This window comes from Acomys minous, assembly GCF_964271855.1.
Source record: "Acomys minous genome assembly, chromosome: 9".
Lineage (NCBI taxonomy): Eukaryota > Metazoa > Chordata > Mammalia > Rodentia > Muridae > Acomys > Acomys minous.
The window spans coordinates 82,761,189-82,785,330 of NC_140490.1; the positions used below are offsets into that span (position 1 = coordinate 82,761,189).

The following is a 24,142-nucleotide window of genomic DNA, read 5'->3' on the forward strand; positions in this document are numbered from 1 at the left end:
AAATTCAATATATTTGTGTGTGAAATTGTTAAATGGGTAAAATGTGTCATTTAAAAGTTCTGTGTTTAATGCTGTTCAAATTCTTACGAAAACTTCTTTTAAAGAAAGGTTTGAGCAAAACAACCCTAACTGAATTCAGCTGTATGTGCATTGACTTAGAAGATTTTGGCTACAAAGGCAGATGATGGGTGGGACTCAGTTAATTCACTTATGTTTTGCAAGCATTCTCTTTTTCTTCAGGAAATGTGAATATTGCCCTGTGGTATGAAATTAGGCTTTTGACAACTATTTTTTATCATCTTTGTGAAAAAGATAGTCTTAATTGCCATTTCATTTTCTTTCTGTGCTTGGGAGTAAATACCTTTTATATGAAGTACCCTGGGTAAGACTGAGACCTCCAGAGAGATCTCTAGTTTATACCCGGAGTCCCCAGAGAGAGACGGAGTCCAATGTCGACGCAATACACACAGGAATTTTATTGAGTCGATGCGCATCGAGGTCTGACAAGCTCTTTCAAACTGCCGACCCCCGAAAGCAGGCGCAAGTGCTTTTTATATCTTTTTGTAAAAACAGAATTTAGCAGGCTAACTAGGAGGGGTAAGTACATTCCAGGGGTAGGGGTAGTGGAATATTTTTAGATACAGCTGGACCCTCAACACAGGCTGGCTGGCCTTGAGTCAAGCTGGACCCTCATTATTTTTATACAGCTGGACCCTCAGCATAGGTTGGCTGGCCTTGAGTCAAGCTGGACCCTACAAGGGGGCCAAACAGCTACAGAACGCACATAATGATTTGATATTGATACCTTGCTTCAATATCAATATTGCTTCCTGGCCCCTCCACCTGAAGCCTACATGAACCATGAGGGAAAAAAAAAAAAAGAAAGTCATGTGACTCAGTTCTTTAATTTTTTACAAGGCTCAATTTGGCTTCTCTGCACCCTGTTGGCCTTAAAAGACTACATAGCACTACATTCCATCACTAATGTGTGATGTTCACACCTGTACTAGTGTACGTGAGACATCTAGTTGGCTCAATGAGAGGAGAGAGCCAACACAGGCCAGTCTTATTAATAAGCCAATCATATGCCTTTGCCAGTGAGATCTGCAAAATGACAAATAGAGGCCTCCCTTCCTTTTAGAATCAGTATAGCTATTGAAAATACAGGTAAAAGGATCAGTTTTATAGAATGAATTATGAGCTGTTATCTAGATCAGGCATAACCTTAGAAGCTACTAATTTGTATTGGCTGTTGTTGGCACTGAGTCCTTGTGTAATTCAAATGCTGATGTCTGTACCCACCCTCCTCCATTTCTGCTTGCAAGCCTTGTTCTGATAATTTCCTGTCTAAATGTTCTGTATACTCTGGTCCCCAACTGTCTGCCTGATATGTCAATAAAGCAGCTTCCAGCCAATCGATGAGCAGGGAAGAGAATAGGGCCAGACTTCCTGCCAGCCAGGGGAGGAGGAGTCGGAAGAGGAAGTAGGCTATTCAGCATGAGATTCAGCCCCAGGCAGAGGTGCAGGAGAGGTGAAGATTCAGCTGGAGCAGAGAAAGAACTAAAAAGCAAGTAACTTGGGGATTGAGGCAGAGATGGAATCAGGATAATATAGAGAGTTAAGAACACACTTAAGCCGGGCGTGGTGGCGCACGCCTTTAATCCCAGCACTCAGGAGGCAGAGGCAGTGGAATCACTGTGAGTTCGAGGCCAGCCTGGTCTACAAAGTGAGTCCAGGGCAGCCAAGGCTACCCAGAGAGACCCTGTCTCGAAAAATACCAAAAAAAAAAAAAAATTTTAAATTAAATAGCTCAAGATTGTCTTGTGAAGCTCGTTTCTAAACAAATATAAAAAGAGTCTCAATTATTTGTGTGGAAGCTGGGATAAGACAGAAACCAAGAAAAACAAACACCATTTTATAAAAAATAGCTGTGGCAGGCTGTTATATGGAATTTTAGTGACTATTGTTGTTTGACCATTCTTGTCTTCAGTGTCCAGCACAAGTATCATTTCCCAGTGTGATGCTTAGGGAGATGGGCAGAAACCCTTGGCTCCTGATGCACATCCTACTTATTCCTGATACCCCTTGTCATCACAGAATGTTCCAGCAGCCTCCGCATTGAGGTCAAGTGTCAAGAACAGACGCTCTGTGTGTTAATGTGCTTCCACCTGAAGAAGTAGCTCTCTTTGTAGCTTTTAGGAATAGAGCCAGCTGTGGTGGTCCCTGCATCTCATCACTTGGGCTACACAGACAAGAGGAGGGATGTGGGTTCAAGGCCAGGACTGCCTGTGTAGCAATACTGGGTCACGTAGTCAAAGCAAATGTTAGAAAAGGACAAAATAGAGATTGAAGTATTGGAAGGGTTGCATATTAAAACCTCACGTTAAAAAGTCTCTTCTGATTCTGCCCTCCAGGATCTAGTTGGCATCTATCATGAAGCAGTATAGACGAATTCTTGATGAAGCCAGCGCTGCTCTTTTCTTTGGTTTCTCCTCAGTGAATGACATATATTTCAATAGATTTTTTCCTGACATGGACCAATTAACTGCATGATTTGCAGAAAACTTGAAAATGATTTAATATGGCTGTATAGTCCAAAAATATTGTGCGTATATAAGGTGTGGGAAAATAGTTCCGTAGGTCATTGAAATGGGAATTTTAAGATATTTGTAAGATAATCCCTGGTTTTCTGGAGTCTGACGGACTCAATGCCCTGTTATAATGTGAAACAAAGGCAGACATGGGTTCTGTGGATCCAGGAAGAGGCTGAGCGTGCCTGTCATCTGCTCCTCTGTGAAGGCAGCACAGTGGGGTGTAGTTTAGAATAGGGATGGGGCTTGAGGTAATGTGTGGGTGCCGTGGGGGTTGTAGAGAGGGTAGAGCAGTAAACCCTGGGATGTCAGCTGATTTAGTGTGAAGGTAGCTCTGCCTGTCACCAGAGAACTGTCAGGTACAGCATGATGATGTGATGTTTTTATCATGACTCCTTGTGAGAAGAGAGGTGTAGGGGTGGAGGCAAGCGTGTCCAAAATAAAAACAGGAAAGTTCGCTACATCAGTATCACAGTCCTCAGTATCTGACCCAGCCAAAGACTTTCATTAAATAGTCTCTAAAATCTTGTTTACAATTTTTTTAAAACGAAAATAAATCAGATCATTTTCACTCTCCTCCTTTAGGCTTTATTTTTCTCATTTATCTTCACCCTCCTTCAAATTCATGCATATTTTTATTGATACACATTTATAGATAGCCACATAAGTTTCTATCTGCAATGTTATGCTTACAGGTATAGGTTTTCAGGTCTCTACTGTAGGTATTGGGTAACCAGCTATGGGATCATGTGTGGGGACAACGAACTCTCTCTCTCTCAGCAGTGCTTGGTTGCTTATATCTTTGTCCCAGGATGAGTCCCTTTGAGGTTCCCCAGCTACACAGGATTGTCCCTGTCTCAGGATGAGTCCGCATCATGTTTCCCCAACCACACTAGCATTTCCCTTGCTGTTGTCCTTGTCTAACTTAGACAGCCATGTTGTTGTGGTTGCTTAAGTCAGCTTCCATGTTGTTTGTAGGAAACAGTTGACCCTGTGTATATTAGAATAAATATGGAAAAGCTTGGTCTGTAAATTGTCAGTAGTAGGTTCTGCCATAAGGTCCATGAATCAGGGGCCAGGGATATTTGGCTAGGGTTCTGGCACCAGGCAGGATTTTGCTCCTGTTGAAAAAGCTATAAACACGTCCCATGACATAGACCATCTATCACCAGGTAAGAGTGCCACTTGTGCCACCTTTAAGACACCCTGCCAGGTCGATTGATGATTTTGTGGTTGACAGGAGCAAGATCGGTTCTCACCCTTGGTAGACTCTGTGGCATCTGGCAGGATTAGGAAAGCTAGTCCTCATGGAGGAGAGCAACGAACCCCGGCCATGGTGAGCTGGGATCGCTGTCCCCACGCAGGGAGGATCCGCGGGAGCCAGTGTGAACTTAGTGCCCGGGCCACGTGAACCAGCGGCGAGATCGGCCGCCCGCGTGATTCCTCCTGTTCCCCAGAGGGCGCTGCAGCTCCAGGCGGAAGCCTGACCTCGGGATGACTTAGGTGCTCTGGCTGTGGTCGCTCAGAGCCTGGGGAGCAGAGCCCTGTGTGGAACATCCCTGTTGTGCCATGACCGTGCAGTGGTCTCCCTGCTGCTTTTTTCTGTGACAGGGGAAGGCGGACTCACTGCCTCGCAGAGCCCTGGCTTCTCTGGTGTCTTCTAGGAGTTCTGCACTGGGCACTGGACACTCAGGTGCAGGATCCGTGTGCAGTTAATTCTGTGCAGGTGGAAAGTCTGTGTCACTAACACATTTGCATGTGGATGCCGCAGGGGTCCAGGCACCTGTGTTACTAAGTCTTTCTGTGTAACTAGGGTGGCCTGGAACTCACAGTAATCCCCCTGCCTCTACCTTCCCAGGGCCAGGATTCGAGGCCTGGGCCACCACTGCCCAGCTACAGTACACTCTTTATTTTGTGGTTGACAGGAGCAAGATCGGTTCTCACCCCTGGTAGACTCTATGGCATCTGGCAGGGTTAGGAAAGCTGGTCCTCACGGAGGAGGATTCAGTGCCCCATCCAGCCCACATCTCTGAATCCCATGTCCCATGCCCTTGGTGTATTCAGTAATAGGGCTTTGCTGGTGACATCACAGAAGTGACCAAAGGTGGCAGCGACAATCTCTAATGTTTGGGGGTCTTTTGTGCTCCTCTGACCAGCAACTCAAAGGCCAGTGTCTCATGTCAGGGTCCTTGTGTTTGAAGGTTTCTCTCGGGCACCTTTGATTTCAGGATACATCCTTGTCTTCTGTGGGGACTTGGGTCATTTGATCTGGTTTGATTTCTAAGACTGTAACAAAGGGCAAAGATACCAGCCATGGACAGAGACACACTGCTCTGGAGGCCGAGCTCTGAGCACAGATCTTGGTCTCCACATGGAGCCTCCTCCACTTGCTGGTTGTGTGTGACCATCTCAGCCTGTTCCTAAGGACTTAGTCAGAGAGGGAAGAGATCACTGAGAAATTAAGCATTTCAGAATAATCCTGTTAGCCAGTGAGACTTCATTTATTTAAAATTACATACAGAGCTAGGACAAGCCGTGTACCAGAAAGATAATGAAAGATGATAAATTTCAGGACTTCTAAGAGTTGCGTAGAAAAGCTCTTGCGATCTGGGATCCTTCTCCGTAGGTTCTGGCAAGGACAGAAGGACTCCAAGGCATCGATGTCTAGTCAGTGGGCATGGATACAGACACACACACACACACACACACACACACACACACACGCAGATGTTTAAGATCAACACTTCAGGGCCAGGCTTTCCAGGAGACACCATTTTGACTGTCTGAGGCCCCTTTCTTTTGCAGGAGAATGGCTCAGGCTCACATTTGTACTCTTTGCTTCAGGCCCCTTTAGGGAATGTATTAACACAGGTCAACCTCTCTTTTTCTTAAGGTCCAGGCCTTTTCCTGATTTTCAATAGGCTGAGACCCACACCTCTTCTTTGGCCGACGCCTCTTCAGAATTAGGGGTAGACCCAGACTTCTTTGGACACATGCCGCTTCAGGATTGGGGATACAGCCAGATCAACACATGATTTCCTTTGGGCCCAGGCCTCATCAGAATTAGAAGTATCCCCAAGTATATTATTTTTCCTCTGGCCTAGGCCACTTAATGGGTCACAATGAGCCAGTGCTCACACTTCTTATGGCCCCAGCCTATTCAGAGTTGTGGACTGGCCCAGGTCCACAAGACGTCTTTGGGTCAAAGCCTCATCATGATTCAAGTTTGTCCCAGGCCCATCATTCTTCCTCAGGCCTCAGCCTAGTCAGGCATTCCGATAGACCAATGCCAACAGCACATCATAGCGCCTCCTCAGAGTTGGTGATAGGCCGCAACCAGCACCTCAGGTTCATTGCGCCTAGGCCTCTTCAGGGTTGTGGAAAGGCCCAGTCTAAGACCCCATTTTCTTAGAGCCAAGGCCTATTCAGGGTTGGGGATAGGCCTGGGCCCCATATCTTCTCTTCTTAGGTCCCAGGCCTCTTCAGCCTTGGGGACCGGGCGAGCCCACACCTCCTTTTCATACGTCCCAGGCCTCTTCCTGGGTGGAGACAGGCCTAGGCCCACACATGCTCTTCTCAGGGCCCAGGCCTCTTCAGGGTTGGGGATAGGCCCAGGCCCACACATCCTCTTCTTAGGGCCCAGGCCTCTTCAGGGTTGGGGATAGGCCCAGACCCACACATCCTCTTCTTAGGGCCCAGGCCTCTTCATCATTGGGGATAGGCCCAGGCCCACACATCCTCTTCTTAGGGCCCAGGCCTCTTCAGGGTTGGGGATAGGCCCAGGCCCACACATCCTCTTCTTAGGGCCCAGGCCTCTTCATCATTGGGGATAGGCCCAGGCCCACACATCCTCTTCTTAGGGCCCAGGCCTCTTCAGGGTTGGGGATAGGCCCAGGCCCACACATCCTCTTCTTAGGGCCCAGGCCTCTTCAGGGTTGGGGATAGGCCCAGGCCCACACATCCTCTTCTTAGGGCCCAGGCCTCTTCAGGGTTGGGGATAGGCCCAGGCCCACACATCCTCTTCTTAGGGCCCAGGCCTCTTCAGGGTTAGGGATAGGCCCAGACCCACACATCCTCTTCTTAGGGCCCAGGCCTCTTCAGGGTTGGGGATAGGCCCAGGCCCACACATCCTCTTCTTAGGGCCCAGGCCTCTTCAGGGTTAGGGATAGGCCCAGACCCACACATCCTCTTCTTAGGGCCCAGGCCTCTTCAGGGTTGGGATAGGCCCAGGCCCACACATCCTCTTCTTAGGGCCCAGGCCTCTTCAGGGTTGGGGATAGGCCCAGGCCCACACATCCTCTTCTTAGGGCCCAGGCCTCTTCAGGGTTGGGGATAGGCCCAGGCCCACACATCCTCTTCTTAGGGCCCAGGCCTCTTCATCATTTGGGATAGGCCCAGGCCCACACATCCTCTTCTTAGGGCCCAGGCCTCTTCAGGGTTGGGGATAGGCCCAGGCCCACACATCCTCTTCTTAGGGCCCAGGCCTCTTCATCATTTGGGATAGGCCCAGGCCCACACATCCTCTTCTTAGGGCCCAGGCCTCTTCAGGGTTGGGGATAGGCCCAGGCCCACACATCCTCTTTAGGGCCCAGGCCTCTCAGGGTTAGGGGTAGGCCCAGGCCAACACCTCCTCTTCTTAGGGCACATGCCTATTCAGGGTTCACCCCAGAAGTCCTAAAGTAGGCAGGCACATGGGACTGCTGTAAATCCCAGCCCTCCTTGGTGGACTCTCAGTTGTCCTCTGCCTAAGACTGCTGCTCTTCCTGGAGCAGGGGTTAACCCTGTGATGTCACAGAGGCCTGGCCTCACCTCACTCACTGAGTCACAATGGGCAGCTTGCTATCCTGGGCCACTTGTGCCTGCTCCAACACTAACTATACCTTGTCTCCTGTCTCACCTCTGTGCACCATGAATCCTTTAGCTTGCGTTGGTATCTTGTGTTTTTAGCTGAGGACTTGCCTTCAATGCCTTCCTTTTGGAGGCAACAGTTCAAAACTTTTAGGTGAAGAGTGTGGATAAGTCGCAATCCATCTCTTTTAAGGCAGAGCCCAGTGTGTTGGGGCAGAGACTCTTGGGAGCATCTGCTTTTTGTGTCTGTCCTCAGGGGACCGTTCACCAGAGCAACTGTGTGAGTGAATGGCCATGCTGCCCAGATTTGCTCAGAGCCTCTGTCTCCATGGGCTTGCAGGTCTCGCAGTGCTGGGCTGGCTTTCTCAGCCCTACTCTGACCAGAGACTCTGTCAAGTCCATGTTTGCCCTGTGCTGCAGCTGCCTTCTCTCAACCACTGGGTTTCCATTCTTTCTCATGAAGGGGCTGCAGATGTAAAACATGACAGTCACCCAACACTGGGGATTGCTGCACACCCAACCTGTGGTGCCACCATGCATTCTATGGAGTGGCCCAGAATGGTGGAAAGTTTCATGTTGAATTGTAAAAAGCTATAAACCTCAATTTAAATTAGTCTGGTTCTGTCTTCAGAGACAGGAAAGTCCAGCTGCAGGCAAGAGAATATTTTACATAGTCACACTGTGTGTGTGTGTGTGTGTGTGTGTGTATGTGTGTGTGTGTGTGTGTGTGTGTGTGTGTGTGTGTGTGTGTTTGTGTGTGTGTTTGCATTCAGGGAGCCTCCCTTGCAACATGACTCATGAACATGAGGATTCTGTTGGTGTAATTTAGAGACTGTGGGAAGGTAGAGTTCCTGGTGGAAGGACAGGTTTTACAGCAGGTGAAGAGTTGATGCTTCTATGTCGTGAGCCTCGACATGTGCTGTCTCCTGCACAGCTTCACTGTGGCTCTAGCTGGCTTTCCAAGATGGAACACGGGTTTGTATATTGCAATATGTGGGCACACATACTTGTCTTCTCCATTACTGTGAGAAAATGTCCACTCTCCCCAAACCATCACCCTCTCCTGGTAGAACCCGGGGTTGTCTTAGTTGATTTTCTAGAAGAGGCCTTGGTACCCTGCACACCTGTATTCAAACTGCCCCAGGAAGCACCGTGGCCATCAGAACTTGCGCAGGAGGAATAGGGACGTCACTAGGACACAAAAGAGAAGCACAATACTAATACTAATACTGCCAAATACAACCAAGCTGGACATTGTGGAAAGCTTGGCAGAAATAGCTTCTTCATTGTTTATGGTATCAAAGCTAAAAAATCTTTCCTTTTTATTCAGACAAGAAAGAGACATGTTGCAGGATATTAGATCACTCTGTGAATTCTGAGATTGTGTTATTTACTGCAAAACACAAATAAAAAAACCCTGTGTCTAGCTGTGGTGTGGTCAGCCTTGGCACACACCTTTAATCCTAAAGTTTTCTGATGAATATTCCAAACAGGAATAAATAAAGTAAGCCTTAGATTAACAGGTGGAGCAAGCATCCAGTTGACAGTGAGTGAACATGGGAGAAACCATAGGGAGTAAGAGGAAGTCAGGAGGACAGGATAGAGAGCTGCACAGGAAGCAAAAGGGAGGGACATTCAGTTTTATGGGTTTTTGAGATGGAGTAGAGAAGGGGAAGTTTTGTGGAGGGACACTGGATGAGGAGGAAGGTCAACTGGGTGCTTTCTCTGCCTCTCAGAGCTGGCAGGCTTTCACCCCAGCATCTGGCTCTTGAGTCTTCATTGGTAAATAGAATGATTGAGATTTCGTTTCAAACAAAGAAACAAAAACCAAACAAACCCAACACAGTGAATCCCAATCTGAGCGCTCTCAATTTGGTTATTGCAAATAATAACAAAAACTAATAATGATGATGGTGGTGGTGGTGGTGGTCATGATGATAACGATGATGGTGCAGAGAGAGGGAGAGAAGGCTAGTCCTGGACCAGCAGATCCTACTGTGCTCTGGCAGTTAGGGTCCAAAGAGCCTGCAGAACCCTAAGCTCTTCCATAGCTCTAAGGAAGATGGAATTCACTGATGGGCTGTCAGAAAGCCCTTTAGTGAAGAAGGTAAGAAGCCCAGGAACAAAGTGCCCAAGATTCAGCATCTGGCTGACTCCACATGTCCTGAACACAAATAACAACACAGAGCCTGAAGAAACAGCACAGGAATAGAAATAAGGAGGAGGCTGCAGAACATGCTGAACTTGTAGCCCCGAGAATAGAAGAAGCCAAGGAAATCACCAGGAACAGACTGCCAAGAGATGTGGGCCGTCCTCACTGAGAGTGTTGAGGCACACCAACTTTGAGCCATGTCCAGACATGTCTAGGCCTTCGTGCTTAGCATCACCATAGCCATTGTGTTTTGAAGTCTCTTTTTATCCTCAGTTTAATTTAAGTTCAAGTTCTTAGGCTTTGCCTTTTACTTACAAATCAATACTTGCTGGATGTTCTGCTTGAATAAATGTTCTAGGTTCCACTTAAACAAAACCACACTATCCTGCCATGTTGGTTTCTCCTGGAATGGTCAGGAACCGGAATGTCCCAAGCTCCTCTCCCCTCTATCTTAGCCAATCATCTTCAACTGGGACCCCATGGCTCCATGAAGTCGAGCAGTGTGGGCGCCCTCCGTGTGTCTCTGTTCTCTCTTTACAGCAGTCTTAGGCCTGCTCATAGAGGAAGTAGGCAGTGCAGTCAGTAACTGAAGGTGATGTGGACATTGGGGACGTGGGACTGTAATTAGCTCCTGTCAGCCTGCTGTGCTCTATTTCCTAGCCCTATTTGGAAAGACCATTTGTTACAAGTGGTGCAGGTCTTGAGTTCAAATCTCCACATGTAAGAGTTACTCTGGACAGAAGCAGACAAGAGGGTGAGGAGGAAAATCTATGTGCAACCCAGTAGAGTCCAGCATGGCTGCTGGGGTGAAACCTCATCCTTGTGGAACTGAGGAGAAGGTGGGTGATCTTTGTGTTCTCTGAAAGTTAAGAGAGCAGGGCCCTGTTGGGGTTTGATATGTAGGAAGGGAGTTATCTTGAGGGAGAGGAGTGAAGGGATTGATGATGGATAGATGAATCCGGTGAGAGAGACCCTCAGACTTAGCAGCTGTGTGGGTTACAGAAATGGCCTTGGGCCAGCCCTTCCATGTAGAATCAAGAGGTGAGAGACATTGTTCTGGAGGGAGAGAAGGACCTGATTCTTAGCCGTGATTGGGCGTGGACAGGAGTGTGGTTGAGAGCGGGTAGCTAGTGGGCAGCAGGTGCCATAGGAGGGAGGAGATATGGCTGAGTGCAGGAGGGAGTAAGAGTAAGCGATCAGGGAAGTCGAAGGTTTGGGTGAAACACAGGTCAGAACCCATTGTCCATACCTGAGCTCAGATGGCGAGATGGAAGGAGGTCACTCGGGGAGAGCCCTTAGCCTGAGGAGCGCCAGCCGTAGGAGTTTAACACGATTGGCGTGAAGTTCTTACAAGAGTTCTACAAAGATTTTAGATTAGGAGGTGTTAGTTCTTTCTAAGTTCACCAAGGGCCGTGCATGGTATGGGATGTCCAAATGTCGAGGGAAATTGAAGGCTTTGCATAGGGTCTGAGAAGTATGGGAGGAGAATTTAGGGCCATTTTCCAACTGGAGGGAGATGGGGATTGATCTCGCAGAGGAAAAGGTCGGAGACTGTCTCGAGCCTTATTGTTGCTGGTTGCAGTGCTTCCACACACCCTGAGAAGCTGTCCACCAAGACCAGAAGGAACCTAAGCCATTTTACTTTGGACAAATGGGGGCTATGATTTTGACTTGGGCATCTATTACTTGACAGATTTAAGAAGACTCAGTCGTAGCCCTTAGGAAACACAAATCCTCGGGGGTGGGCTGGAGGTTTAAAAAGGAGTTACTGTCTGTGTGCGATGTCTAGATGGCCTGTCTATGTACAAGGTGTAGACGTTCTGAGGCAGCGAGCCTTCCTGTATGTGTGAGGGATGGGGCACAGTTATTTTAAGGTTTCAATGCAAGAGCGAGACGGAGAGTGGTTTGTGGGTCGTCGAGGAAGAACTATTGAGATGTTGGGGGGTTGGCATGATAGAAAAGCAAGAGTGGTGATTTGTGCTACCTACTGCTCCCTGGAGAGCGAGAGAGCCACGGAGGGGAGACAGTTTATAAGCCTTCATATATCAAGAGGTGGGACATGTATTGAAAGGAGAAGATGGTGACATAACGTTTTTTGGGGAGGGAGGGGACTGTGAATAAGAAGCTTGGCAGTTGCTAAATCATGTATTTAGGTGCTCGTCACCAGGTCTTATACCTTTGGCGGGTTTACCTTGGGTCCACAGAAAGGTCAGAGTCCTAGGATCCCAAGGGCGCATCCCTCCTTCTTGGATGCACAGCGGGTGAAGGAATGGCTTAGGTCTGGGAGGTGTAGACCTGAGGCTGAAGAACAGTGTGGAAAGCCCAGATAGCAGCGCCCCTGCTGCTTCCCCGGCGTAATACGCCCCCTTTTGCGCATGCGCAGTGAGTAAACCATATGCACATGCACAGTCAGTAAGCCCCTTATGTGCATGCCTGAAGGCATGATGTAAGGTGGCGTGATTCGAACAAGACAGAGCGTGAGGTGGCATGATCCGAATGCACCAACCAGGAGTGAAAACGTGGCACTTTCTGATAGGACCAGGTACACTATAAAGGTTCTGTGGGAGCTTTTCCCGGGGTCACTCCGGTAGTCAAGGATCCTGAAAAAAAACTGCTGCAAGAAGAGTTCCTGGTGTTGGTGTCTTTCCTGCTGGACGGGAGTGGCATCGGCATTTTGGTGGCCTGTACGGGGAATCTCAGAACTTGCGGCAGCCAGGGCAGCTAGCTGGTAAGTTCCCGGTCAGTGGGACATAATTGTTAAGTTCTCAGGCTTTGAGACAATAAAGTTCCGGGGCTCGGACAAAATGGGGAATTAAGTTCCCAGTAAGTGGGACATAACTGTTAAATTCTCAGGCTTTGAGACAATAAAGTTCCGGGACAAAATGGGGACTTATATTTTGGGGAAAGTGAAAGAGGAACAGTTTGAAGGGGACGATTCTGGCCCCGAGGATGAAGAATTAGAGGAGTTGGCTGAACAGCTAGATAGCATTATTATACCAAAAAAGAAGGAGACCAAGATTACGCAGCCGTCAGCTCCTGAACTAGAGCCACCTAAATCTCCAGGCGGAATAAGACCCCCGCCCAATATACCAGGGGGAGGTAGGTCTGCCTGTCCTGAGGTATGGAGGCAATTTCATTTGCAAAATGCCCCTCATTGTTACCCAGTTTTTCAAAATGCACAAGGGAATCGTTATCACGAACCCTTGGATTTTAAAATTGTCCAAAGACTGGCTGAGTCTGTTCATGCTTATGGCACGACCGCAGCCTTTGTTATAGCGCAGTTGGAATCCCTAGGGAGATATTGCATGACACCCTCAGATTGGCAAAATTTAGCACGAGCCTGCCTTTCACCTGGCACCTATTTAGACTGGAAAGCTTATTACATTGAGTTCTCAGCTGAGCAGGCAACTACCAATGCAGCTAACGGACAACCGGCATGGGACCAGGATATGCTTATGGGGCAGGGACGTTTCGCTAACCAACAGACAGGATGTCCGGCGCAAGTTTTTGAGCAAATTAATTTTATTGGCACAAGGGCATGGAAAGCCCTTCCTAAACGAGGGGAAGTATCTGGAAATTTCACAAAAATTATTCAAGGAGGCAATGAAATATTTGCCGACTTTGTGGCCAGATTAGTTGATGCCGCTAGAAAAATCTTCGGCGACCCAGATACTGCAATGCATTTGATAAAACAACTTATTTTTGAGCAATGTATCAAGGAGTGTAGACAAGCTATAAATCCATACAAACATAAATCTTTAGATGTGTGGTTAAAGATCTGCAGAGAGATAGGAGGACCATTATCAAATGCAAGATTGGCTGCAGCCGTGATGCAGGCAGCCCAAGGAGGGAATAGAAATGGAATTTCTGGTCCTCAAAATTGCTTCAAGTGTGGCAAATAAGGACATTTCAGATGCCAGTGTCCCAGGGGGATTAATCAGAATAGTCAAAATCCTCCTCCACGTACACCTGGCCTCTGTCCCAAATGCAGGAAAGGAAATCATTGGGCTAATGAATGTCGGTCAATAAAAGACATTAATGGTCAACCACTAGCAGCAGGATTTAGGGGAGCACGGCCAAAAAACGGGACACGGGGCCCTCATCCTCAGGGCCCTCAAATATATGGGGCGATGGAGGAGACCAGAGCTCCAGAACAGTGGCTGAGTCTGCGTTCTCCCATAGAATGGCAACGCCCCAGAGAGCTACTAGAGGGAGCGCAGGCCTCGACCTCTGTTTCACCATCAGACTCCACTACTGACCCCACAAATGGGGCCTCAGTTGGTAGCCACTGATTTCACTGGCCCTCTAGCAAAAGACACAGTGGGACTACTAATTGGCCGTGGTTCTACTACATTGCAAGGCCTTACTAACATTCTGGGCTCCATGACACAGCCTGAGTATAGGTGGGGAACCTTGTTGGGTTTTCCAAAACATACAACTGCAATTTTCCCAAGAAACTTCACCACCAATGTTTCGTTAACAAGAGATTTCACCTGATACAGAAAATATGGGCTTTCCCCTTAAGGGAAACTTATGTTTTCAGATTATTATTTCTGCACTAGAGGCTGGGCAATCTCCTCAAAGGTGGCTTGGCATGATAGAGAAGTAGTCAGTGACGGGTATAGATCCTCCGTGCACTTGGCGGACCAAGGCCATGACATTAATGTGCTTCTGTTTCCCCTTCCTTGGCATGGTGAGAATGGCATATACTCAGATATTGCCTGCCGTAAGGCATGGGCACCTGCAAGGGGTGTAGGACGAGGTACCGCAGGGGGAGGACCCGATTGTCCGACTCTGAGTCCCCCGAGAAGTAAACCTGATTGCATAGAGGTTGATGTCGGAAACTGTCTTGTTCGATGTATGTTGGGGATGCCCACAGACAGCAGATCAGGACCCCCCTCTCCTCCTCAAAAAGACATCTTGACAGGCCAATGTGGCCCCAGGAGGATCAGGTCAATGCTTCCCCCCTCTGGTTAATGCCCGCTCCCTTCAGGGACCCAAGCTCACCTGTATATGATGGATCCATCTACCTCCTTTTCTAATAAAGAGAGGGAGGAGAAGAAGAAGATGTTGAAGAAGAAAAAATTGTGGATGGGCTATATGGCCAATGTTCAACCATCTTGTCAGCCTATTTCTCCAGTGCAGGGGGGACAACCTACCAGGCATTCTCTGTGCCACTTGCTCAAAATTTAATGAACAAGGGGGAACTGTGGAGAGCCACAGATAGCAGTGCCCCTGCTGCTTCTCCACCACAATACGCCCCCTTTTGTGCATGCGCAGTGCGCCCCCTTTTGCGCATGTGCAGTGCGCCCCTTTTGCGCATGCGCAGTGAGTAAACCGTGTGCCCATGCGCAGTGAGCAAGCCCCTTATGTACATGCCTGAAGGCATGATATAAGGTGTCGTGATTCAAACAAGACATAACTTGAGGTAGCGTGATCCAAATGCACCAACCAGGAGTGACGACGTGGCAGTTTCTGATAGGACAGGCACACTATAAAGGTTCTGTGGGAGCTTTTCCCGGGGTCACTCCGATAGTCAGGGATCCTGAATAAAAAACTGCTGCAAGAAGAGTTCCCAGTGTTGGTGTCTTTCCTGCTGGACGGGAGCGGCATCGACAGAATAGCCTTTGGGGGCTTCTGAAAGAGGTTGGTCATGGGCTTGAGAAGGGGTTGAATGTGGGGCCAAGGGCTGGGTCATAGAGAGGGTGACAAGGAGGGAAAAGGAGGGGACCTTCCAGTGTAAGAACCCAGGCATTGCTAGGAATGATTTTTAAAATCTCCTGTTTGGGAGATGGGACCATGAGGGACTGGATTAGGTGTTTTCTATTTAAGGTGTTGGACTTGTGGGTTGGAGTAGTAGGTAATCCCAAGTAGATGATCTGAGGGGTGGATAGTTGACCTTAGACAGTGAGACTCTAGACCCAGCCGCACAATGAATTTAGAAGAGTAGAGATGTTAGTTTGCTAACGTGTAACACTGATTGCAGAGAAGTCCATCTGCATTGTGTGTAAGTTTCTATCAGGAATGACAAAGAGACTAGATATGAAGCCAGAGCCTGTCCAATAGGTGTGGGCTGTCCTGGAACCCCTGTGGTAATACAGTCCAGATGAAAGCAAAGACGTTTTGTGACCCGGTGTCCCCGAGGATAGAGAAGAAGGCAACCGTGAGGTTCAGGACTGAGAGATGGGAGGTCCTTAGGTGAAGAGTGGGAAGGAGTGTATGAGGATTAGCTGCCACAGGGGAGAGTAGCACCACTGAAGAATTAACTAGCTGGAGACATGCACCAAGTGGAAAGTCCCGTTGTGCTCTCAAGAAAGTATTATTGAAATGTATGGAAATACAGGGCATTTTCCACTGGCATTAGGTTATGTTTGCTATCCCTGGTTGATCTTCAATCATTTGTCCAGTGTCAGAGTTTACAACACTTTTAGCGTACTCCAGAAGGCTGAAGCTTTCTTCTTGGATTATTTTGAGAAAAAAACCACTGTGTCTAAGAAGGCCTTGCCCAGACTACCTTTGCAAGCAACCTTACTTAACCCAATTAAAAGAGCTCCCATTTTGACTTTTCTGAATACTTTTAGAAATGATCTTATCAGATTACCCTTATAAGCTTCAGGTCCAATACCAGGCATACCTCTAAACCATTTCTCTATTGGTGTTGATCTTGCCTTTAAAGGTCTGCTCACCCTTTTGCAGTCTGAATCTATAGTTTCAACAGCCCAAGATTTAATTAGGTTGGTTTTCTAACAAACTTCCACCATCCCCTTTTAGTTTCATTATGCAATGACATGGTAGGCTTTTTTCTAAAATCCTCTGCTTCTGAGAAATTTTTTCATTCACATTTATAGGTCTAAGGTTTGTCTAAATTCCTGTGTGTGTGTGTCTTAGCATTTTTCTTATTCTTACAAGTGTTTTCTGAGGCTTGTCTAAATCCCTTGGTCTGTGTCTGAGTATCTTTATTCTCATTTATAAGTCTCTCTAATTTGCTTCTAAGGCTTCTATCCACTTTTTTTTTTGTGTGTGTGTGTGTGTGTGTGTGTGTGTGTGTGTGTGTGTGTGACGGTAGAAAGCCATGTAGGCTATTAAGAATAAAGCATGGGGGGAGGAGAATAAAGCATGAAGCTGGGCGGTGGTGGTGCACGCAATTAATCCTAGCATTTGGGAGACAAAGGCAGGAGGATCTCTGTGAGTTCAAGTCCAGCCTGAGGGATTACAGAGTGACTTCCAGGACAGATAGAGCTGATAAACAGAGAACGCCTGACTCGAAACACGGGAGGGAAAGAAAGAAAGAAAGAAAGAAAGAAAGAAAGAAAGAAAGAAAGAAAGAAAGAAAGAAAGAGGAAAAAAGGAAAAGGACAATACACTATAAAATACCCAAATGGTAATCATAATTGTCAGTGGGACAATTTCAGCTAAGCCCCTTAGCTTTTCATTTTCTGCCTCCTCCTCCTCCTCCATCTTCTCCTCCATCTTCTCCTCTTCCTCCTCCTCCTCCTCCTTCTCCTTCCCCTCATCCCCATATAGAGTACCACTATACAGGGTCCTAAGGCCTTAACACTGTCCTTGAGGAATTCCAAGAAGACTTACTAGACCTGTTGGTTTCTCAGTTCCTCCTCAGATGGAGTGATCTCTCTGTCTGAAGGGTCATGGCCCAAGGTGGAGCATGAAAATGTTGGTTTATAAAGAAAATTCCCATCATTAGAATTGAAAAAAGAAGACTCGGGTGCCAGAGGCTGGGGTGAGAACTTGACAGGTGAGAGTGGCAGAGAAAGCACCTAGCTGACCTTCCTACACCAATATCATCCCAGGAGGAACGAGCTCTTTCTCCTTCTCCACAATGCACTGAATACCCTCAACTCAATATCTCTCCTTTCTGCTGGTTACTTGCTCTGCCTCTTGACCTGGAGTTGACTTCATGTAGCCCATGTATACAGAAAGTTCTTGGGTTAAAGGTGTGTGCTAGGGCTGAGCCAACAAAAAGAAACATCATTTTTCTTTGGATTTGGGCTTAATAAGGTCATTTAAAAAGTAGGTGTTAAGTCTAAGTCCATGTGCAACTGAGAAGATGGAAACATTCTGTCTAAGAAGGTCCTGCAACCACAATGCCAGCACCAGAAACCTCAACTCAACATTCTTAGAAGTATGATCAAACACCAGCCAACAAGCATGTGCTTCCTAATTTAGTCCGTGGGCTACCATGATGAGAAGTATAGAGGGGCCCAAAGCTTGTTTGGGTGGTAATCCAGGTCGCAGGAAGGTTACAGAGGCCATACCTGAAGCCCATGGCCTAAATTATATCTGCACTTCTACTCCTCAGCCAGGTGGGCAAGAACTAGGCCTTATTCTTTCTGGCTTCTGGATCTGGAAGATGAAAAAGTTTGGATAGATTCTGGGTATTTCCTGGCCCTTATGAATGCCTCCTAGAAAACCCAGGTTCAACCCACTCTGGTTTCCAACCTCTATCTTGCTAAAATGCTGACCAAGCAGGCATTTGGTGAGCCCTTCAGTTCTGACCTTGGGGTCTCTCCAGCAGCATCAAAACCAAACTATGGCGCCACCTCACCATGGGCTTTAAATGTCAGGCTCTAAACCATTCTTAGTGCTCACTCACTTCTGAACACTGAGTGTGGAAATAGCCCCTTGCTCTCTGCTCCCATGCTGCAGGACAGCTGAGTAACTGTGCCTGCCTCTGGTGCTGACAGATCTAGGATAGCATCATTAAGGCAGCCTGACCAGCACTTTAACAGCATCCCTTCATCCCTGCACTCTGGAGGCAGAGACAGGCAGATTCCTCTGAGCTCTGGGCTACCCTGCTCTAATGGTGACTTTCAGGCCAGTGACAGTACATAGTGTGCTATTGTCTCAATAGCAAAACCAAACAACAAAAATGGGTGCATTAGACTGGATAGGCTGGGCGAAGGACATGGCTCTGTGAGCAAAGGTATTTTCCAGTATACTATGCATGGGACCACCTGAAATCAATCCCCAAAGCCCGCTTAAAAGTTGTAAGGAGAGACTCCACAGAGTTGTCTTTTGACAAGCACCATGCAATGGCCATGCCCTCCTACCCAACAAACATGATAACAAAAATTTGGAAGAGTGGGAAAAGAGGTCCAGAATTCCTAATGTAGCCCATGCAGGCCTTGTAGTGAGTGTCCTGTGTCCTGGGCCAGGCCTCCAGGAGTGACCTTGTGCTTCTTAAGAACTTAAATTTTATTTATGTTTATAGGGATTTTTACATGTATGTATATACATTTTGTGCATGCAATGCCTTGAAGAAGATAAAAGTTAGTAATTTTATAGAATTTTACTGATAGTGCTCAATAGTGCTGCCCTGTTTGCGTGGCTCTGTGTACATGTATTTGTCTGCTGCAATGCCGTATCCTATCCAGTGTGCACAGAAATGAGAGGCGTGATTCTCCTTTTCTCTTCCCTTCTAAAACAACTTGGTGATTGCATTTGAAATTCTGTGACATGGAATTAATATGGTGAGCACAGGCAATTATGTAAATATATATTCAATAAAGTACATTTACAATGGGGTGAATCTTACTCCTTCTATTATCTACCTATGTATAATGCATATATTTACACAAATATACCCTATATGTCCATACATGCTTATGGTATATGTTAGGAAGCTGTGACCTATGAGGACGTGCATGTGAACTTCTCTCGGGAAGAGTGGGCTTTGCTGGATCCTTCTCAGAAGAGTCTCTACAAAGATCTGAGGCTGGAAACCTACTGGAACCGTACTTCTATAGGTAATGATGTAAATTTTCCTTCACTTTTTTAGCTTAATGGAAAAAAGCCTTAAAGATGGTTACTCTTCTGTATGTTGATTCTGAAAGAGGTAGAATGTAATGAATAAATTAAGCATTGTTTGTGGGAGATAATAATTTAAACTTTGCATAAATTTCAGTAGCATACATTTATCTTACTATATTTTAGGCTACAGATGGGAAGACCAGAATATTGAAGAATATTGTCAAAGTTCTAGAAGACATGGAAGGCAATTTTCATGTGTAACCCAGTGCATGCATGCCTCTTAAGATGTTTTAACGGAACCGCAGTGTTTTAATGAAAAAATAGTATAAACAAGCACAGCTTTGTGAGGATTATTAAATGCTCACAGCCTCAATGTCAATACCACAATGTCAAGTTTCAAAGTCTCAAAAAAAGAAAAAAAAGAAAGAAGAAAAGGCAAATGCTGTAGGTCGCACCTGTAATTCCTGTGCTCAGTGAGGCAGAGGCAGGCAGATCCCTGTGAGTTCTAGGTCACCCTGGTCTACAAACAATCTGAGTCTAAGACAGCCAAGGACACACAGAGGAAGCCATCAGATGAGAATGAGTTCGTGGCCATCAGGATGCCGGTGGCCATCCTCCTGAGGACACCAAGCCCATCATCCTTTAAGCATCTTTTCACACAGTTCTGTTTCCTGCCTTCACTGGGCTCACATTGCCCACAATGCCAGGGACTCTTCTCGTCAGTCACCTCGACAAATTCAGGCTAAGGTCAGTCTCAGTGGATTCTTTTTCCCATCTCAGGAGTAAACTAAAATCTGCCTTAATCATTTTATCCAGAGTTTGGCCTTACCAACTCCTGATCAATTGTATGGGGCTGGAGTTCTCGAAACACAAATCTAATCCTCCCATCTTCCAGATGTCAACCTTGAAATAGCTTCTGCTGCCTCCCAAGTAAACAAGGCAGTGGGGACCAGCATCCAACCCTACCCTCACAAGGGTCACTTTTGGCTAAGAATTCCAGAGTGTCCAGAATATCATATAAATTAATTTATGTACAACCCAGTGTTTTAAACAGCAGCCCTTTAATCCCAGCGCACTGAAGGCAGAGTCACGCAGATTCGTGTGAGTTCTGGGCTGGGCAGGTCTAATGCTGATTTTGAGGCCGTCGAGAACACACAGTGTAGGACTATCTCAACAACACAACCAAACAACAAACAATAAAAACGTGTGTTGTATTGGATGTGCTTGAGCAACAACAAGGCTGAGAGAGCAAAGGTTCTTTCAGGCACATGGTGCACATGGCATCCTGAAGTCAAACCTCAAAACCTACCAAAAATCTGTAAGGAGAGACTGCTCAAAGATGCCTTTGACCCTCACAGGCACCATCCTACTCACACGCCCAGCTCTGCCACAATGGTTGTTTTTTAAGTGGCAAGCCTGGCCTAGAATTCCATCTCCCTCTCAGGAGGCCTTGTAATGAATTGGGATGTTTCTCTCCCCAGAGATATAGAAGTGATTCTTTCTTTATTAAGATAATTAACTTTGGGGACTGGAGAGTTGGCTCAGTGGTTAAGAACACTGTCTGCTCTTCCAAAGGTCCCGGGTTCAAATCCCAACAGCCACATGGCAGCTCACAACTGTCTGTAACTCCAAGATCTGACACCCGCACACCAATGCACATAAATTAAAAACTAAATAAAAAATATTTTTAGAAATTTTTTAAAAAGATCTTAATTTTTAATTTTTATAGGTCTTTTACTGCATGGACATGGTGGACCACATGCATGTAGTGGCCTGAAAAGGCTTGAAGAGGGTCTCAGGTCCTCTGAGATGCAATTACAGAGTGTTGTGAGCTGCCATGTGGTTGCAAAGAATTGGTACTTGGTCTCTGGCAAGAACAGCCAGTGCTCTAAACCCGATGAACCATCTCTTCTGTCTTGATTCAGACACTTACTGTTGTATTTTGATTCCCAGGAGCTACATGAGAGGGAATGTTAGGGTACAACATTTCACTGCAGGCTGATTTGAGATCTTCCACCAGGGCTGAAGAGATGTTGCAACAGTCGAAAACATTAGTTGTTCCTCCAGAGGATTGGGGTTCAATTCCCAGCACCCACTTGATGGCCACCAACTTCCTGTAATTCCAGTCCCAGGGGATTCAATCAGCCTATTCTAACCAGCAAGTGCACTTCACAGTCTATGACGACAGGCTTACATGCAGGCAAAATATCCATGTTTGTGTAATAAAGGTCACCAAAGGACATCCTCATACCACTCCCTGTCGCCTAGGAGCACAGAAGTCATGGACAAAGGGAACGAAGTGTCACTTCACCTGACAGGCAAGAAAGTCCCCAGGGTGATTTACGTGCATAGCCCTCAGGAAAGGGTGGCCTGTCCTGGGTTTTGCAAGTCCAGAATATGGCGGCTGTGAGACAGTGCAGCATGCTGCTGCTGCTGGGTGTTGAATGTGATCACCAAGAGCGGGTCTGTCAGATGGAAGGCGTGCGGGCAAGCACCCCGGGGCCTGGGCCATATTCATAGTACAAGGGTTGTAATGGCTGGTTGCCAGGGTGGAGATCCCAGTATCATGCATAAGTGTCACAGGCCCAGGACAGCACTGTGGAGGATTCATCATACGTGACACCCAGCACCTTGGCTCCTTGGGGAGTCACTGCTCAGATGTGTGGCAAACAGCCCTCTCTTGAGTTCCCAGATCCAGCGATGTGAGAAGGACCCACAATAAACTGTTATGATAAAAAGAAACTCGCTTAAATGCTGATGGTCATAGAAGAGACTCAGTCTTCACTACAGATGCTGTGTAGACATTGCCTGAGCAGGCCTGAGGCAAAGTTCACACCACAGAGACAGACCTTGGTGCATGCTGCTAAGGGTGTGATCAGACAGATCCTCCATGAGTATCACTCATTGTGTTACTCTCTTTTTTTTTTTTTTTTTTTTTTGCTTTCTGTATTCCTTTCTTTGGTTTTCACTTCTTTGCCAATTGAGGGTAGAGCAGGGTGTTCCAACCACAGAAAAGCACTGGAGACAAGTATTTCCAGGAAATAACTTGATAACTTAGTGGGAAGTTTGTAGGCTCAATTTTCTTAGCAAACATATTTTTATTACGAACTTATTAAGCATGAGTACCTCACTTAAGAGCAGACTAACCTCAACAATAGGAAAATGAGATTAAAGAATACAGTAATGAAACGGAAAGGATATCAGTTCCGAGGAACGATTCTCCTGGCATAATCAGCATGGTTTCTTCTGCTGGAACTTTGAGCAACCAGAACTCGGAACCTCAACCAGAGCCCAGAGCCCTGAAGCCTTCCCTTTCTCGGTTCTCTCTAGGAGCATCTTGAGGTGGAGCAATGAACAGCCAAAACTGTCCTAAATTTCCAAAGGCCCCGCCTCCTGTTTTTGGCTCATTTTTATACTTCTTCTCAGAATTTGTTCAAGGATGTTTTTCAGCTGCTTAATAACCAATCTCTCCCACACGTGGTTTGACTCCTAAGGGGATAAACATCACCTGCTCTCTCACAAGTCTTTTTCTCGTCCCGCATCTGTGATCTAAACAGAATCCATGTTTCTCTCTCCTTCAGAAGTTAACAGTTCTTTGCTTCCTATAATCATCCTGACAGTGTGGTGAAAGTTCTATTTTAGTCAGTGGTTGTACTAACACAGCAGGCTGTCTTTGCTGGGTTTTTGTTATTGTGGTTGTTGTTCTAGTTTTGGTTTTTTCTATTGTTTTTACTTTGAACATTGTGATTCGTGCCATTGAGACATTTGTAAAGACATATGCCACAGCACACATGTGGGTGTCAGAGGACTAGTTGGAAGTGCGGCATCTCTCCCGGTTATAGATCTCAGGGCCTCAGACTTGGAGGAAAGTGTCTCTACTCACTCAGCCAGCTAGCTGGCTCCTCCCATGGCTCTCCCTTCTAATCCACCCATTTTCACTCTATTGGCTGTAGTGTCTTTAATCCTTTTTGGGGTAGAGAATAGCTGGCAGTAATTGTTGGCCAGCATCTGCCTACTGAGCTTGAAACAAAAACATATTTTGAGCCAGGGTCTGGTTAAGTCCCCCAAATATTTTGCCCACACAGTCTGTAGTCATAGCAGGCCTTAAACTTGTCATGCTCCTGCCTCAGCCTTCCTTGTGGTGATTCCAGGACTGGACCACCACTCTTAGCTTTAGGGAAATTAGCAACAAGTGTCTGTTGTCTTTGAAGAAGTTATTTAGGTCACAGTGTTTCCACTATGCCCATTTGGTGTCATTAATAATTTCTTATTCTCTATTAGGTAGATTTCAGCTCTAATCTCTTCTGGTCTCTCTTTGTCAACTCTCTTTCCACTCATTGATAATTTTGTTTCCATTGTCACATGTTAAGGGACATATGTAAAAACACATTTAGGTTGGAGGTGAGCCTTTTGGGAACCAAATTTATCCAAGACGTTCTCAGATGCCCTGATAAAAGCACCAAGGGAACATTACTTTTGGGTTCTGTCTATGGGGAGATTTGGGGAGGTCTGGTCTGATGCTTGACCAAGCTTCTTGAAGGAGCCAAGGAACCAGGCTCTTCAGCCCGAGAGTCTGTGGTTAGCAGTCTCATGGGTGCTGTGTGCTCACTCTGAGGTTCTTCTGAGGTTCACTCTGTGTTCTTCTGCTAACATTGCTAAATCATCTTTCTGATAACTGTCTCATTCTCCACCTATAAAGTGCATCAGAGCTGTGCATCTTAATAACCTTTCTTAACATTATATATATATATATATATATATGTATCTTTTGACCTTTTGAGAC

The 24,142-nt window shown here is 46.6% G+C and overlaps 1 protein-coding gene across 1 annotated transcript in view; it reads right to left on the minus strand.

Moving 5' to 3' along the window:
* LOC311604974 (zinc finger protein 560-like) overlaps positions 1-24,142 on the minus strand; it is a 225,943-nt gene that overhangs the window by 155,181 nt on the left and 46,620 nt on the right. The gene's annotated exons all lie outside the window — the stretch shown is intronic.